Source organism: Rhinoderma darwinii, chromosome 6 (assembly GCF_050947455.1).
Source record: "Rhinoderma darwinii isolate aRhiDar2 chromosome 6, aRhiDar2.hap1, whole genome shotgun sequence".
Taxonomy (NCBI): Eukaryota; Metazoa; Chordata; class Amphibia; order Anura; family Rhinodermatidae; genus Rhinoderma; species Rhinoderma darwinii.
In genome coordinates, this window is record NC_134692.1 from 55009965 (window position 1) to 55016164 (window position 6200).

General features: G+C 44.6%; 1 long non-coding RNA gene across 1 annotated transcript; it reads left to right on the forward strand.

Annotated features, from left to right (window-relative positions):
* The first annotated feature begins 49 nt into the window (after positions 1-49).
* LOC142656315 (uncharacterized) lies at positions 50-5741 on the forward strand. The gene is made up of 3 exons (XR_012849650.1): positions 50-129; positions 4572-4715; positions 4831-5741. It is a non-coding gene; the product is annotated as an uncharacterized LOC142656315 (long non-coding RNA).
* The last annotated feature ends 459 nt before the right edge of the window (positions 5742-6200 follow it).

Genomic DNA, 6200 nt, shown 5'->3' on the forward strand with positions numbered 1-6200 from the left:
CTCACTGCGCCTCCTTTTTTTCTTATTTTTTTTTTTACTTCTTCCTCTTCCTTGTTGTCTATTGTGTAATGGCAGTGCCCCATACACGTAACTGTGTAATACATGCCCAGCCAAGATGGAAGAATACAGGTGAATGTTTCATTAAATGGGTTAACTGGCTCAATGTAAATTAATCTTAATCGTTGTGTAACAAAAAGTTCTCCAACTTTCTAATATGCTTTGTGTTTCAATGTACTTCACCATTTTCAATATATCTGTTTGCTGTGAGTGAAAAGGAACAATCTTTTACGGAACGTTTGTATCCAGTCTAGGGAATCCTTTTTAAGATAAACACATCAGCAACTTAGATCGCTCTCCTGTCCTGATGGTTTGTATATCAGTGTAGGTTCATTCCTTTCACACCATGTTTGCCACAGTACATATAAAATGTTAGGTTTGCGCAGCTCTAACACAGGAAAAAGTTGTGTTCGTACATTATTTCTTTTAAATGTTCATGCGCGGAGAATGTTGCATCCAATGGATCATCGTTGCTATTGGTAACACCTCCGTATGCACCAGCGCAATCCCAATAATAGAGACAAAAAAGATACCGGCCTATAATGGCGTAATATCACAAAAACTCTACCTGTTGTAGAACACAAATTTGTTTCTATAGGGATTGAAGAGCGAGGTGTTGGTGTTGTTACCAGTCGCAATGGTGATCCATTGGATGTCGCATGCTTTGCACATGAACAGATAATAGAAGTCATCGATGAACTTGAATTTTCCCTGTGTGAAACTGCTTTCTTCTGTGCAAATATAACATTTTGTATGTACCGTGCCAAACATGATGTGAAAGGAATGAACATAAACTGATATTACATTGTTTCACACACAGGGTTTTTTTAAGGGTATTTTTTCATTGTTTTTTGTGCAACCAGATGTTACTATAAGGGTAAGTTCACACGGCAAATGAAAAACAGCCGTAAAATACGGAGCTGTTTTCAAGGGGAAACAGTTCCTGATTTTCATCCGTTTTTTAAGCATTTATTACGGACGTTTTTGGAGCTGTTTTTCTATTGATACAGTGAAAAACGGCTCCAAAAACGGCTCAAGAAGTGACATGCACTTCTTTTTTACAGGACTTTATTTTACGTGCCGTTTTTACAAACGGCCGTGTAAAAAAATGCCACGTGGTACTAAACGCCTTTTTCCCATTGAAATCAATGGGCAGATGTTTGGAGGCTTTCAGCCTCTGTATTTGTAGCCGTTTTTCGGGGCGTTTATGGCCCAAAAAACGACTGAAAATAAGCCGTGTGAACATAGCCTTAGGTCTACAGTGGAATAGAAAATGCACTACAAACAATGCATTTCTGTTTATGGCGTTTTTTTTTCATACTGTAGCATGCTCCGAGTATGGCGTTTTTCCTATAGGACTTGAAAAACGCCAGAAAAAAAACACATTGCAAATGTGACAAAATAAAAGACGCCATCAAAAACGCTTATTAAAACTATATGAAAAACACTTGAAATGTATGCCGTTTTGTACAAGCAAAAAAAAAATGCTGAAAGAAAAACCCGAAAAGGAGGCCTTAGGCACAAATCACGTATGCAGTTTTTTTTATACAAATGCAGTTTTTTATATATTTTTTATTTCAGTTTTTGACGTAGTTTTTTTTTTTTTTAGCTAAAGATAGTTGTGAATACAAGTGTAAGGAAAAGTATAAAGGAAATACTTAGGCCCCATTCACACAACCGTAAAACTGGCCGTAATTGTGGACCGTAATACGGTCCGCAATTACGGACCCATTCTGTTCTATTGGCCGCGGACACCTTGCCGTATCGCTACAGATGGGTGTCCGTGCCGTAGAACTGTGCCGGAAATTATAGAACATGTCCGTACTTTTGCATTTTACGGGGTGTGCTGCCATACTTCGTATGGAAGCGCGGCCCCGAAAATGCAGGCGGCCATCGGTGGCTGGCCGTGATTAAGGGCACGGCCGTGAGCATGGGGCCTTAAGGTTTGTCCACACGACTTGGAATTGCTGCAGAAAATTTCTGCAGCATTTCCGATGAAAGAAGCAGGAATTCTGCTGCAGAAAAATGTGCGTATTTTGCTGCATTTTTCACAATGCTGGGAGATGGTGACATCTCCTCTGAAAAACGCAGCAATTCAGTCCACTTTTCTCAGCAGGAATTGACATGCTGAAGTCTGTAAAACACGCAACGCAGGTCAATTTCTGGTCGGAATTTTTCCGCAGCGCGTGGATGAGATATGTTAAATCTCACCCACTATGCTGCTACTGTATTCTGCTGTGTTTTTCTTCCGCCCGCAATTCCGGACGGAAAAATGCAGCAATTCCGCTACATGTGGATAAACCCTTATGGTTTTCCTCTCTTTTAAATCCATTACTGTGTTTGGCTCAAACAAGCTGCATCAAAAACTGAATGAGTGAATGAGATATCTGCAATGTCTGAATTACCTGTCAAAAATGCAAATGTTGGTGCAGACTCGTTGCGTAATTGCCCCAAATCTGCACCAACATTTGCAGTGGAAAAATTCCGCCACGTGTGAACATGCCCTTATGAGTTTGAAGCTGTTGGTCAGAAAGATGAGCATGGCTGCTGCATTAAAGATAGATTGGAGAGGGGAGAGTTTAACCCCTTTCCGAAATTTGATGTATCCATACGCCAAAGTCGGTTAGGGGAAGTATGGAGTGGGCTCACGGAGTGAACTCGCTCCATACGATGCCGGTGTCGGCTGTTTTCTACACTCGACACTTCAGAGTAACGAGCGGCATCGCGCTTGAGCGCGATCCCGCTCTAACTCGTTAAATGCTGCGGTCAATACCGACCGCAGAATTTAAATGGTCAGAAAGAGGGGGCGACTCCCTCTAACAGCTCATCGTGCCCCCCGCAACGCAATCGCCGGGGGGGCGATGGTTGCTATGGCTGCCTGGGGGCTTAATGAAGGCCCCCAGGTCCGCCATCTTTGTACACCTATTAAGCCTTGCCTCCGGCAGGGCTTAATAGATGCCGGTCAGTATCACGATATACTGCAATACATTAGTATTGCAGTATATCGTGCAGCGATCTAACGATCGCTGGTTGAAGTCCCCTAGGGGGACTAATAAAAAAAAGTAAAAATTAGTTAAATAAAGTTTTTTTTTGGGTCAATTTTTTTTTTAAATATTAAAAGTTCAAAAAACCCCCGTTGTAAAAGTAGTAAAATATAGAAAAAACTATATATATTTGGTATCACCGTAATCACATTGACCAACAGAATAAAGTTAACATGTTGTTTTAATTGCACAGTGAATTCCGTAAAAACGGCACGCAAAAAACCATGGAGGATTTTGTTTTTTTCATTTTCCACCCCACAAATATTTTTTTTCTCGTTTCCTAGTACATTATATGGCAAAATAAATGGTGCTATGAAAAACTACAACTCGTCCCGCAAAAATCAAGCCCTCATAGTACTATATCGACGGAAAAATAAAGATGTTATGGCTTTTGGAATGTGGGGAGGAAAAAACGAAAATTTAAATCTCAAAAGGGCTGCGGTGGGAAGGGATTAATGAGGGAAAAGCCGATTAGTAATGACCTACTGTAATCAAGACGAGAATGAATCACTGAGAGTTTTGGCTGTTTCCACAATTAGAAAAGGGCGGATTCTGGAGATGTTTTTGAGGTGAAAGTGACAGGAGCATGCAAGTGATTGAATGTGAGGAGTAAAGGAAAGATCTGAGTCAGAAATAACCCCAAGACAGCGGGCGTGCTGCTTAGGAGTTATGATAGTGCCACACACTTAGGCCTCATTTACACGAGCGTAATAAACGCGCGTGCGACGCGCGTGCTTTTCACACGTGACGTACGCGCCTATATTACTCTATGGGGCAGTGCAGAAAGTGCGTGAATTTGGCGCAGCGCGTGTGCGTTGCGTAAAACTCACGACATGTCATATATTCGTGCGTTTTTCGCGCATCACGCACCCATTGAAGTCAATGGGTGCGTGAAAAACATGCATGACACACGGAAGCTCCTGCGTTGCATGCGCGTTTTTCACTCATCACTTGTTATGTCCATGAACAAGAGTTTATAAAGCTGGCCCAAACAAGCACAAACCAGGAAGTGCTTGCGTTTCCTATGCAAGTGGGCCATACTGGAAACTACACCCAGAGAACTGCAGGTATGCCGCGTGGGCTGGATGTTGAGAGGCTCATCAGCCTGGTACAGGAGAAGGCAGAAATCTGGGACACCCGCGCGGAGTCGTATCATGACCGCACGGCCAAGGAGGACGCCTGGGAGCAGATAGCCCAGGCGCTGTTTGGGTCCGAATGGGAGAGCAGCAGGACACGCGACCGCAGTAGGATGGGTGAGTACATGTGTTTAGAAACTATGCAATGTCATCCCTATTGAAGTAGTGTGTCCCTGTCTGTGTCTTTAGCTAAATGCCCAACTTACGTTTTGTGTTGCTGATGCATCACCGTGTAGCATGTCATTTGCTGGGTAGGGCACCTCAGGTATTTTAGGGCCGAGTTGTTTGCGCGTTATCGCAATGTGTGACCATGTATTTGTTTTTCCTCCAACAGTCCTGGATATCAAAACCCGTTGGCGTAGCAGTTCCGCCGAGAGATGGGCGACAGAGGCAGAAGTGGGGATGGGGCTTCAAAAAAGCGCCCCTATATCTACACCAAGCAACTTATGTTTCTGAAGGACATCATGGAGATGCGCTCGTAAGTAAATGTGCTTTTGCATGTGTAAAATGTTTGTTTGCACAGGTCATGTTCGCCATCGTGTTGTTTTGGGCAATGATCACTATTGTGTTCTCATGATGTTTTCACATTACAGAACCACCGACAATTTGGATGATACCGAGGAGGAGAGTGACCTGCCCGATTCAGGGCCGCAACCTCCCGCCAGTCAAGTGCTGCCCCTTAGCCCGGAGCCAACACCCCAGGAGCCCGCCCAAGTAGCGCCGGGCACTGCCGTAGTTTCTCTGCCTGAGGACCGCCCCCTGCGACCAACAACAAGACGCCGACGCACTCAGAAGCCAGCCGCCGCGGCCCAGGTTTATACTCGGGTACTGGAGTACCTTCGGCGAGCGGCGGACGAGGACGGGCAGGACTTTTTTGCCCGGGAAATTGTTCCCCTGATGCGGAGGGTCCGCGAGGATAGGATGGCACGCCTACACGCGGCCATCATAACCCTTATTGATTCGTCAACACCCCCCCACAATCCGCACCACTGCTTCACAGCGATCGAGCAGTGGCGCGGATTTGCCCTGGCTAGCACCACGTCTAATTTGCCAACCCCATACCACCCACCCACCCCTAGCGCACGGCCTCACCCTTATTTCAGACCCATGGCTCCCCCTTTCCCTGCCCCACGTTACCAGGGCCATCATCAGCACCACTATGCTGGAGAGGAACATCCTCAGCAGCTCCGTGACCAGCATAGTGGTGCTGAAATGGCCGCATACTCCTCCCCGGGCCACCACTACCAGCACTTGTGAAAGTGCCTGTGTGCTGTGCGGAGCAAGGCACAGTAGTGAAGGGCTGAAAAGTCTGCCCACGTACGTTTTTACACCAAGTTGGTGGTTATTTTTGTTTCATTTGTTGTGTTCCTTTGCAATTTCACTGTCTAGTTTGATAGAAATCTAATTGTGCTCCCACAATATGAGTAAATTATATAGTTCACTGAAGTAACAATAAAGTAAAAAATACCTTTTAATTAGTAACTAGTTAAAAACAGGGGTAACACACCACTGTGACATAAGCCCCACCGTGATTGTTAAAAAACGTATTAAACAAAAAACACTGAGTCATTGTGATACATCTAACTCGGTGTTTATAACAATATTATGTCTGGAAACAGCATATATCCAGGGCACATCAGTAGTACAATCCCAAAATAAAGCACAGGCGTCCGAATAGATCGGGTCTCCTAGTGCTGGGTGTAACACGATATGACTATCCCCAATGCAAACATTCCATAAACAGTACAACGACCCTACGCGTTTCAGGTACTCATCCTCAGGGGTCCGTATAATGGTAACTCTGGCCTTCACACCAGCGATAGAATCCTTTAACAGCAGATATTCTGCTGTGCGTCACGGCAAAGATGCACGTATTGATGTCAACGGCATACTTCATTGCAGGCGCTACGTTACTATAAACGCTAAACTCCACCCCTCGTATTCTAGCGGCAAACATGAACTG